Raw genomic sequence first — 12,989 nt, forward strand, 5'->3', positions numbered from 1 at the left:
CTGACCATTTGCATGCAAGATAACACCATATATTGAGAGAAAGCTCAACGTTTGTATTAAACATGGAAAAACGTTATTTTTTACGTTTCTCCTAAGTAAAATTAAATTGGTTGAACGTAACCACTGTGCACCTTATCCGGTGTACGAGGACAAACAATGCTGCGAAAATGCAAACAATAAAAAGTAGATTAGATGATCATGTAACAACGAGAAGGCAGTTGGTGTTATTTGGCCTTGAAACAAAAAAAATGATCTCGCTAATTCCGGTTCGCACCTGGGTGACACGGTTGTGTGGGTATGGGAGGACCGGATGTGGAAGGTTGGACCGGAACTTGGATTTGAACTGGATTTGAGGTGGTTGAGGGGCATCATCGGATGTTGCCTGTCCATAACACAGTATTCGTTACACATGTATATAAACAATGAAGATGGACTAACAAACAGACAAACAAGATGATTATAGACCACGCCGTGCCGAACGATAATCAAAGCGCTGATAGCGCTGCATGAACAGGGTTTTATACGGGTTTTCACCATAATGATTCACGATCATGTGTGTATTAATAAGGTGCTGATATGTAGCACAGTTAATCTAAGAGTCCCCGTGTAAAACAACCACAGGAGCCGCCCCAGGTTTATTGAAGCATGATGGTAAATGACAAATTAATATTTTATTGACAATAAAGTTAATGTCGCTGTGTAACTAGGGAAACCAGGATGGAGAATGTAACCAATCCCAGCATAAGACTCCATCCTATGGTGTTACAATATGAGTTAGGCTTGCCAAGGATTAACCAGAGAAATAAAATAGAAATTGGTTGATCATCCAGGGTGAATTTAAAAGATACACCAAAAACGTTTCCGGTTGGTAATTAGATGTTGGCATAATTCTAAATTAAAAGACTATACAAATTATTAAATTGAAAACGATCCTTATAGGCCACTGTTAAAATTCTAAATAGTATTTTAAAATGGAATATACATTATTTGCATAAAAAAATGGATTCTCACCCGGGAGGAACGATAAATAGATAATATGCAACGGCTGGTGAATTATTGAAACAGCATAGAAACAAACTCCACGAAGCCTTCCTCCCCGCTAATGTGTGGGGTTTAATAATGCACGAGTAAATTGTAACCACGGCCCCTCCTGGTCCGGGGAATAGCGGGGACTTTGACTTTCGGTCCAGCCAAACCCGGGCAAAGTCCCCGCCCTGCGGGAACGAACTACTCGTGAACCCCCCGCAAAATGCCCCCCGCCCCAAAGGGAATCTAGGTAAGGCCCAGTCCTCGCTTTATTGGCGGGAAGACAAAACCACCTGTTTGCCTTGTTATTCACAAAACAACTTCGAAAATACAACAGATTAAAGAGAAATAGTTTCTTAATTAAAATGATCAAAATTAAAGTAATTGCTTTCAAATAATTGTAAATGAAACACCAAAAAGTTATTAAATCCGTGATATTTTCTCATATTTACACCAAACCAGCCAAAATATATAACTCAATTCATTTCAATGAAATGCCATTTTCAAAACAAAATACACAAACATCCGTCTATACGTACACTATTAAAAGGATATAAAATAAATTTAACAAAAGAAGTCTTGTAAAATCTTTAATTTCAAAACTTATTAGTTTTCCTCCTTTGTCTATATGGTCAGCAACTCTTCTATTTCTATATCGTCAGCTAACTCGTCGGCACTTTAGTACGCATGCCCAAATGGCGGGCGTTTGTTATTCCCACGTGGGCTATCACGTGATGTGTAAACTGTGCGCAGCAATCGGAACTCCTCGGCTAGTATCAAGATATGGCTCAATCGGAACTCCTCGGCTAGTATCAAGATATGGCCTCGGATATAATACGGGGCGTAAGAAAATAGTCCATCATGGCCGACCAAGAAGATGTTAGTCCAAAGACAGAATGAGGAGCGAACTTTTACCACTTATTTGTGTGTAAGTGTTATTTTTATACTTATTGTATTTCAATAAAATATAAAAATAGTTTTAAAAGAGCCCTAATGAGAAACTAATTGGAAATGTCATTAATTCTTAGTGGGTGGGGTAAAGTCTTCTTTCATTTCACAGATTCTAATATAGTAAATAACAATTTTGAAGCTCCATTGATCAGTGGCAAAAATTAAGAAAACAAATATTCTATTTGATTTTTTTTTAATAACAAATAAGTCTGAATCTGACTTTACTTAGATCGATAATAGGTTAGACTTTCTTTCTCAGTGTATTTATCTCATACATTTCATATCATTAACTTTATTTTTTTATAATTAAAATTTACATTCTTTTAACCAAGGATGTATGGTTTATATGTCCGTGAGTGTTGGTATCGAACAACTTAATGTAATGGCACAATTGAATGCCTCGGCCCTGTTCACTAATATAGTTCTCTAAATAAATTAGATCTTCATTCTATTGGTTTAACAAAATGAGTTTGAACGCATGAACCAGCACACATTTCTTTCAAGACTAAATTCTATGATATCCACCAGTGGTGGTGATGCAGAAACATTGAAAAATGCTGACATTTTTACTGTGCCAATGAAATGCAGACATTTAAATTTTAATCTTATTGTCATTTTCAGAGAAGAGTATGGTACCAGGGGTGCAGCTGACTCTTGATTCCCAGCCTGTTCTAATGAAAAAAGGCAGGTGAGGTAATGGTTGTGCGATTTTCGAAATTCGGACAATAATTTAACAGTCAAGTATCCTATTGGTTTAATCCCAAAAGTACCTGCATGTTTGTACAATTAACCAACAAGGATTGACAGTATTAAAATATCAACATTGTAGATGAATTTAAACATTTACCAGTAGTCCAGAGCTAAAAGCTGCTCTCTCACAGATTGATAGTTCTTCTTGGTCATTCTTCAAAAGCCCAAAGGAGTAATTAAATTAAATTTACACATATAATTAATTATATGGCTTAAAGCAATAGCAAAAAAATATTTTCCAAACAATTGAAATCTGTTCTATTATGTGTGACCTTATATGACTAGTTGGAGGAATTTTTACCAAATTTTCAAACTTGTGAAAGACTGTGATCTGATATTATGTCAGCAGTCTAATATCTACATTTGCACAATAATTGCCAGTTGGCTCGTTTAAAGACAAAAATAAAAAAGGTGTCAGAACAGTAAAACTGTGAGGATGCAGCTTTAAATTGGTGTTGCACTTAATGTTTTGTGAATACTTTTCTGCTGTTGTACAGGCTTTTAAAATAATTGATCTGAAGATATAATTCCTATTATTGTTGTATTTTCTGTTTTCTATTTCAGGCACTGGAATCCGAATGTAATCAAAAATGCCATTGTATGAGGATGCATGCAATGCATGGAAATCATCTAACACAACTGCAACGCCTACCTTGGAAAAATGAGTGCAAGATGGAAACAAAGCGTTCAGTAGAACATCTTGTCATCTCAAATATTTGATGACTTACATACTGATGTGAAGTTGAAGATAAAAGTCATCTGTTGGTCCGTGATTATTAAATAAATCCGAACATATATTTTAAAAGGGTAATATGGTAAAGGATTTATCTACCCTTAAAGTGTTTTTCCTATATTATGGAGGGAAGATAACTACAAAAACAGAAACAGATGGCATCGGCAGACCAAATGAAGGAGAACTATTTTGTTCAGTTCATTTTTTAAGACTTCAGAAAATCCGTTAATAGGGCACATCCTTTCAAATGCCATATTGTAAACTGGGCTCTTTAAAATGTGAAAAGGTGAAAGTGGTCTAGAGGATAAGTCTCAAATTCAAGGTTGTGAGTTCAAGACCTCCAAGATACTTTCTCTTGACCTCAGGAAAAGGATGCCCATACTTGTTTCTACTTAGGCAACAGACTTAAGAGTGATTTTGTAAGCTTCCAGCTTGCATAGCAATCTGATAAGGCATAAAATAAGATACTAGCTGACTTGCTAACAGTTTTTCCATTTGTGTTGATTTATTTTTCAGTCTGTTGGAATGTTTATTAGAAGTGATGCGAATTGCTTACTGCAACCAATATTTATTTTCTTTATTAAGTTAAATTTAACGAACACATAACATGACTTGTGATTTTACAGATGCATGTTTATTTCGTTGATTGTATGAGTTTATTTTCTCAAATGATGTAATAAAAGTTATTCTGAATGACTGTCCTTTTTTGTTTGAAGAAAATGTGTTGAGGTTTTGGCATAGCATAGTGTCATCATCATCATCATCATCATCATCATCATTGTTGTGTACAAATAAAACATTCAAAACAATGTATTAAAAACCAAACTGTCAAGCCAAGTACTCAAAGAGGCACAAGGATATTGCTCAAGAGACCGGTAATATATTTAGACAAATAAAATGCAAAGAAAGATCTATAATTCTGACACATGGTAATGCTTCAAATAGTCCTCTCATTGTGTGTTTATGGTTAAAGTGGAGACATACAGTATTTTTTGTAATGAAGACTTAAATTTGTATGGCAACTTAAAGCCATATATGGGGATTAAATGCCAGAAATATTGTGAAGTCTCCAAAACGACTCAATGCACTTAAAAGGGCTTGGCACAGAAATGAAAGTAAAAATGGGAGCAAAACCTAATTTATCATTAATTTTACATTGGATTGCATACAGATGGCTCTGTTATTACTTTACTAATATTAAAAATAAAATTAAGAGACATGTTGATCCAAACTGTAATTATTCTTGTATGCATTTTATGGAGTTGGACATAAAGGAGTCATTTGGTGGAGTGATCTAAAGGCTAATTATTCAAAATAGATTAAGTATTATTGAAAAAAAGTCTGGTATACATAGCTGAAAAGCTTAGTAACCTGGCTAAATATTTGTTTAAGGCTTTTATTAACAAAAAAATAAATCAGTTGAGTATCTTATCAGTTACTCTTTTGGTGTTGTTGTTTTTAATAAAAAAAATGACAATTTACTCAAAGATACTGAGACTAATAATTATAGATTAAGACAAATATAATGTGTAAGTAAACTTCTAATGAGTGGGTTTTATCCACAGCCTAGGAGGTAAAGTGAAGCATCATCTGCCTTGAACAAATACAATTTTAAGACAAGTTCTGTCAACTTAGTGCACCAGTCAATTGTAACCCCCCCCCCCCCGGTCCGGGGGAATACTGGGGTTAACCCGGGGAAATGGGCCGTATTTTTACCTATCAGGTGGCCCTGCAGTGCTGGGTGAATGAGGTGGTTTTATCTTCGCTTAAAATATAGAGGGGAATGGACCTTACCTAGAGTCCCTGGGGTGTGGGGGGCATTTGGCAGGGATTTTGCCATTGGATCGTCCGCGCAGGTTGGGGATTTTAGCCGGGGTTGGCTGTACTGAAAGTCAAAGTCCCCACTATTCCCCAGACCGGGGGGGGGGGCGTAGTTACAATTGTCTGGTGCATATCCACATGAACGTTGTACTGGTACTCCTAACAATTGAGCTTACTGCGTGGATAGTCAACGCCCCACCCCAACCCCACAGAACTGTTTACACAAAAAAAATCTGCAGCCCAAACCCAATATTGCTGAAGTAAAGGCATTCATAGATTTCAGCTGGTAAAGCTGACTGGGTGCCAAGCTCACAACCATCCTACCACAACCCTCAAAACTCTGGACAATGCAATCAATGATTTTACAGAATAGTAATGTTGTTTTAATGGCAAGGCATGGTGTGAGAAATAACACGGCATAGTATGACTTAAAACTTACATTGCATAGGGTATTCCTATAACTGTTGAGAAAATGTTGACATTTAGTCCATGCGTGCATTTAATCCGATGTAATGATTCATGCATGCCATGAACCGTATGATCATTTCAGTGACTGTCAAGTACATTTTCTCTGTGCTCACGATTTTTCTAGAGGAAACAGAGTGCTTCAACTATAAGGAAACATCTAAATATTCATAAAACGAACATTCTTTGAGGTTACAATAAATATTTTCTCTTAAACAAGCACATTTAATTTAACACAATCCATTTCCTTGTTGTTACAATGGGCCTTCTTTACGCGGATTGAAAACGGTGTTGATCGCCGGCAGTCGCATCGCACTTTCGTATATCCTTACTACTATTTACGAGGTCTATCTCGAAGCTTGCCGGAGATGGCCGAGTTGTTACGATTGGATATGGCTATGAAGCTTGCCGGAGATGGCCGAGTTGTTACGATTGTGTGCGCAGGGGATGAGATCATTATGTCACGTGATGGAATGATGCGCTTTGAGTGGATAGTAATTCTTTGTTTACGTTTCGACACGGACCTATAAACCAGTTTATAGGTCCGTGGTTTCGATGTTCATTTATTTTTGAGCGCAGGGATACTACTTTAATAATGATTACAATAGATATTGCGTTATGATTGCTTCTTGCTTTGCCAAATCTTGCTCGGTTATTGGAAACATAGCTTGCAATTTACACAGTCCGCACTTTCTCAAACTATATTTCGGTGGTAGAGAGGCAGACGACACTTGTTACTTTTAATAGGCATTTTATGTTGAGTGTCGAGTTTGTGGCTACACTGAAAACAACCCTGTTCAAAAACTATATACAGTACGTTTTAATTCTCCTTTAAAAATATTCAATCTTCAAACGTTAATTTTACACGTTACTGTAATGTATTTTTGAATTGAACTGAAAAACATAAAACAATTACATGTATATTAGGTATTTCAATTTAAATACACTTGTCTTTCAACTCACTTTACATAATGCGGTGTTTTGGTAATTCTTTAAAGTAAGAACAAGGGTCATATTTATTAGTTTTACAAGGATATATTCTCTTCCTTCTTCCTCATTAAGACTATACGAAATGGAAAACGTGTGTGGGGAATGTTTTTGCAGTCATTATAAACAATCAATGATCAGAAACCAACTAGCTAGCCAGATAAAGAGACACTCATATTTAATGTCCTTGTTAAATAGGAAGTAGTACAATATATACATCACATGAGTGATTATTACAAACATTTCAGTACGGAAAGAGTGTTAATATAGATAATACAGTACACGTTATATTCATTTTAAACACATTTTCACTTTGTGAAAGGATTTGATAATAAATAAGACCTACTGCAGGTAAATCGACGACATTGTTAATCGTTTCATACTTGCATGTTTTTAAATGTATGTATTTGTAAGGAAGGACGGGAATGGACTTTGTATTTAGTTGAGTTTATCGATGTATTTTTTATCAGCAGACACTTTGTTATAAAGATATACAGCGGGTCTCCAGGAGTTGAGGATTTGACGTTGGTGCTGACGGTCCCTGACTGGCCACATTTCCGATCCAAAAATATCACGAGCGCTATCTTGAACTTTCTTTATAAATACGAGTTTAAAGTTATGCATATATGGTTGTATTGTAGACGTAAAGGCTTCCGGTTTGACAAAACAGGTTCGTTGTGCTCCTAAGCCTGATCAAATATGATAGGAGTATCGGATCAAAATGCAGTAAAATAGTAATAATATCACATAGTCATTTTCACACAATTACTGAATTAATATATAAATCGGACATACCCCTTCAGCAGAATTTAACACAGTCTATCTCTACATTGTGTGAGCAGCATTTTGAACGTTATGTACAGAAAAAATAAACATTTGGCGGCACTAATGACGTCGACGTTGCGCATGACGTCAAATCTCACCACTTCATAACGTCGTTCATAGCATATTGAGTGAATAATATCTGTAGAATGCGTGTCGATAACGTGAACTGCTAACGATCTTTCTTTCCCAGCCAGACATGTCGGAGATAAATCCTCGCGTTCCGTCTGACCAAAATATACTGTATAGTCGCATCTAATGCATGTAACACAAAACGTCACAAAATGGCGAACGTTGGACAGTTATTCTGGCACGTAACCTTGTCGGTGCTGTCAATTAAATAGCTCTTGTCTTGTACTCTCATGCATGTGTCAATTCAAAACGATGTAATATATATGTGGGAGCAGGTGCGAGTATGTATTAACAAGAGAGATCCTAGCTGGTACTGGTCTTTATTCTCGGTTGACGTGTTAAAGCTCGGGTGTAGTAACTTCTGTGCTCGATATCACAAACACTGTACATGTTGTATTACCTTTCTTGAAACACGCTTATCTCTTTCTGTTAACTCCCTTTAACTCAGCCCTGATATCAGTTTCAGTTTTTTGTACGTTTGCTTTTGCTCATTCTGTGGACTTTCAAATTTAAACCAGTTTACTTTATGGGCAAGCTTCCTGCTTGCTATGGTCTCACTGTTTTTGTCCCTCCTCACAGCAAAACAATGGCCATTGTAGGAAGTACTATATAGTTTCACAATCTCTGTATTCATGGTTAGCATTCAGCAGGGGTCTCCCGTCCCTGTGACACTCCCGGAATGTTAACACGAAACAATTCGCGAACGTTAACAGGTTATCTTACGGCAGTTATATGCCACCACAAGACATTTACCACATAACCTCCGCAAAAATCAATAAAGTAGGGGGCCGCTAAACTAGAAAAAATACAGTACCAATATACAATGTTCAAATCAACTGTACATAATCCTACTCCCAGATATCACAATCGGAACTCCTCGGCTAGTATCAATATATGGCCTCGGATATAATACGGGTCGTAAGAAAATAGTCCATCATGGCCGACCAAGAAGATGTTCAAACAACCAAGAGATATGTTAGTCCAAAGACAGAATGAGGAGCGAACTTTTACCACTTATTTGTGTGTAAGTGTTATTTTTATACTTATTGTATTTTAATAAAATATAAAAATAGTTTTAAAAGAGCCCTAATGAGAAACTATTTGGAAATGTCATTAATTCTTAGTGGGTGGGTTAAAGTCTTCTTTCATTTGACAGATTCTAATGTAGTAAAAAACAATTTTGAAGCTCCAGTGATCAGTGGCAAAAATTAAGAAAACAAATACTCTATTTGATTTTTTTTAATAACAAATAAGTCTGAATCTGACTTTACTTAGATCGATAATAGGTTAGACTTTCTTTCTCAGTGTATTTATCTCATACATTTCATATCATTAACTTTATTTTTTTATAATTAAAATTTACATTCTTTTAACCAAGGATGTATTGTTTATATGTCCGTGAGTGTTGGTATCAAACAATTTAATGTAATGGCACAATTGAATGCCTTGGCCCTGTTCACTAATATAGTTCTCTAAATAAATTAGATCTTCATTCTATTGGTTTAACAAAATGAGTTTGAACGCATGAACCAGCACACATTTCTTTCAAGACTAAATTATATGATATCCACCAGTGGTGGTGATGCAGAAACATTGAAAAATGCTGACATTTTTACTGTGCCAATGAAATGCAGACATTTGAATTTTAATCTTATTGTCATTTTCAGAGAAGAGTATGGTACCAGGGGTGCAGCTGACTCTGATTCCCGGCTTCTTCTAATGAAAAAAGGCAGATGGTTGTACTATTTTCGAAATTCGGACAATAATTTTACAGTCAAGTATCCTATTGGTTTAATCCCAAAAGTACCTGCATGTTTGTACAATTAACCAACAAGGATTGACAGTATTAAAATATCAACATTGTAGATGAATTTAAACATGATAACAATTTCATTTCATATTTTTTAATTTACCAGTAGTCCAGAGCTAAAAGCTGCTCTCTCACAGATTGACAGTTCTTCTTGGTCATTCTTCAAAAGCCCAAAGGAGTAATTAAATTAAATTTACACATATAATTAATTATATGGCTTAAAGCAATAGCAAAAAATATTTTCCAAACAATTGAAATCTGTTCTATTATGTGTGACCTTATATGACTAGTTGGAGGAATTTTTACCAAATTTTCAAACTTGTATATGAAAGACTGTGATCTGATATTATGTCAGCAGTCTAATATCACTGGTTTCCATACATTTGCACAATAATTGCCAATTGGCTCATTTAAAGATAAAAATAAAAAAGGTGTCAGAACAGTAAAACTGGGAGGATGCAGCTTTAAATTGGTGTTGCACTTAATGTTTTGTGAATACTTTTCTGTTGTTGTACAGGCTTTTAAAATAATTGATCTGAAAATATAATTCCTATTATTGTTGTATTTTCTGTTTTCTATTTCAGGCACTGGAATCCGAATGTAATCAAAAATGCCATTGTATGAGGATTGACCTGCAATGCATGGAAATCATCTAACACAACTGCAACGCCTACCTTGGAAAAATGAGTGCAAGATGGAAACAAAGCATTCAGTGGAACATCTTGTCATCTCAAATATTTGATGACTTACATACTGATGTGAAGTTGAAGATAAAAGTAATCTGTAGGTCCGTGATTATTAAATAAATCCGAACATATATTTAAAAGGGTTATATGGTAAAGGATTTATCTACGCTTAAAGTGGTTTTCCTATATTATGGAGGGAAGATAACTACAATAACAGAAACAGATGGCATCGGCAGACCAAATAAAGGTGAACTATTTTGTTCAGTTCAATTTTTAATACTTCAGAAAATCCGTTAATAGGGCACATCCTTGCAAATGCCATATTGTAAACTGGGCTCTTTAAAATGTGAAAAGGTGAAAGTGGTCTAGAGGATAAGCCTCAGATTCAAGGTTGTGAGTTCAAGACCTCCAAGATACTTTCTCTTGACCTCAGGAAAAGGATGTCCATACTTGTTTCTACTTAGGCAACAGACTTAAGAGTGATTCTGTAAGCTTCCAGCTTGCATAACAATCTGATAAGGCATAAAATAAGATATTAGCTGACTTGCAAAATATATACTAGCTGACTTGCAAACAGTTTTCCATTTTTGTTGATTGTATGAGTTTATTTTCTCAAATGATGTAATAAAAGTTATTCTGAATGACTGTCCTTTTTTGCTTGAAGAAAATGTGTTGAGGTTTTGGCATAGCATAGTGTCATCATCATCATCATCATCATCATTGTTGTGTACAAATAAAACATTCAAAACAATGTATTAAAAACCAAACGGTCAAGCCAAGTACTCAAAGAGGCACAAGGATATTGCTAAAGAGACCAGTAATACATTTAGACAAATAAAATGCAAAGAAAGATCTATAATTCTGACACATGGTAATGCTTTAGTCCTCTCATTGTGTGTTAAAGTGGAGACATACAGTATTTTTTGTAATGAAGACTTAAATTTGTATGGCAACTTAAAGCCATATTTGGGGATTAAACGCCAGAAATATTGTGAAGTCTCCCAAAAGACTCAATGCACTTAAAAGGGCTTGGCACAGAAATGAAAGTAAAAATGGGAGCAAAACCTAATTTATCATTAATTTTACATTGGATTGCATACAGATGGCTCTGTTATTACTTGACTAATATTAAAAATAAAATTAAGAGACATGTTGATCCAAACTGTAATTATTCTTGTTTGCATTTTATGGAGCTGGACATTAAAGAGTCATTTGGTGAAGAGTGATCTAAAGGCTAATTATTCAAAATAGATTAAGTATTATTGAAAAAAGTCTGGAATACATAAGCTGAAAAGCTTAGTGACCTGGCTAAATATTTTGTTTAAGGCTTTTATTTACAAAAAAATAAATCAGTTGAGTATCTTATCAGTTACTCTTTTGGTGTTGTTGTTTTTAAATAAAAAATGACAATTTACTCAAAGATATTGAGACTAATAATTATAGATTAAGACAAATATAATGTGTAAGGAAACTTCTAATGAGTGGTTTTATCCACAGCCTAGGAGGTAAAGTGAAGCATGATCTGCCTTGAACAAATACTATCTGTCAACTTAGTGCACCAGTCAATTGTAACCCCCCCCCCACCCCAGGTCCAGAGGAATACTGGGGTTAACCGGGGAAATGGGCCGTGTTTTTACCTATCAGGTGGCCCTGCAGTGCTGGGTGAATGTGGTGGTTTTGTCTTCGCTTAAAATATAGAGGGGAATGGGCCTTACCTAGAGTACCTGGGGTGTGGGGGCATTTGGCAGGGATTTTGCCATTGGATCATCCGCGCAGGGTGGGGAATTTTAGCCAGGGTTGGCTGTACTGAAAGTCAAAGTCCCCACTATTCCCCAGACCTGGGGGGGGGGGCCGTGGTTACAATTGTCTCGTGCATATCCACATGAATGTTGTACTGGTACTCTAACAATAGCTAGAGGTTACTGCGTGGATAGTCACAGCCCCACCACAACCCCACAGAACTGTTTACATAAAAAAAAACCTCTGCAGCCCAAACCCAATAATGCTGAAGTAAATGCATGCATAGATTTCAGCTGGTAAAGCTGACTGGGTGCCAAGCTCACACCCATCCTACCACAACCCACAAAACTGCACAATGCAATCAATGATTTTACAGAATAGTAATGTTGTTTTAATGGCAAGGCTTGGTGTGAAAAATTTCACGGCATAGTATGACTTAAAACTTACATTTCTTAGGGTATTCCTATAACTGTTGAGAAAATGTTGACATTTAGTCCATGATGATGCATGCATTTAATCCGATGTAATGATTCATGCATGCCATGAACAGTATGATCATTTCAATGACTGTCAAGTACATTTTCTGTGTGCTCACGATTTTTCTAGAGGAAATAGAGTGCTTCAACTATAAGGAAACATCTAAATATTCATAAAACGAACATTCTTTGAGGTTACAATAAATATTTTCTTTTAAACAAGCACATTTAATTTAACACAATCCATTTCCTTGTTGTTACAATGGGCCTTCTTTACGCGGATTGAAAACGGTGTTAATCGCCGGCAGTCGCATCGCACTTTCGTATATCCTTACTACTATTTACGAGGTCTATCTCGAAGCTTGCCGGAGATGGCCGAGTTGTTACGATTGCAGATATCAATGATAATATAACAGTGTTCTTTAACCTTGAACACAATGTTTAACCTTGTTCTCTGGAAGCAATCAGTAGTAACATCCCTTATTTCCAATTTTTCCACTTAATACTTTTGTCACAAAACAAAAAGAAAAATCACATGACAAAACACAACCGTATCGAAACAGTACTGTATCGAAAATCTGTCGTCAGTG

At 35.8% G+C, this 12,989-nt stretch overlaps 1 protein-coding gene and 1 long non-coding RNA gene across 4 annotated transcripts in view; both read left to right on the forward strand.

Annotated features, from left to right (window-relative positions):
- The first annotated feature begins 1,825 nt into the window (after positions 1-1,825).
- LOC128245118 (uncharacterized) lies at positions 1,826-4,190 on the forward strand. Its single transcript, XR_008263059.1, has 3 exons — positions 1,826-1,954; positions 2,599-2,665; positions 3,292-4,190. It is a non-coding gene; the product is annotated as an uncharacterized LOC128245118 (long non-coding RNA).
- A 2,679-nt stretch (positions 4,191-6,869) lies between these two features.
- Positions 6,870-12,989, forward strand: part of LOC128243054 (ribonuclease Oy-like) — a 43,245-nt gene continuing 37,125 nt past the window's right edge. Inside the window, exon 1 of one of the 3 annotated variants that reach the window (XM_052960551.1) lies at positions 6,870-7,084. The gene's annotated coding sequence lies outside the window, so the exon portion shown is untranslated. Of the gene's footprint in view, positions 7,085-12,872; positions 12,987-12,989 lie in introns of those variants that run through there. The other 2 variants (XM_052960548.1, XM_052960549.1) reach the window with 2 other exon arrangements.

Source organism: Mya arenaria, chromosome 8 (assembly GCF_026914265.1).
Source record: "Mya arenaria isolate MELC-2E11 chromosome 8, ASM2691426v1".
NCBI lineage: Eukaryota > Metazoa > Mollusca > Bivalvia > Myida > Myidae > Mya > Mya arenaria.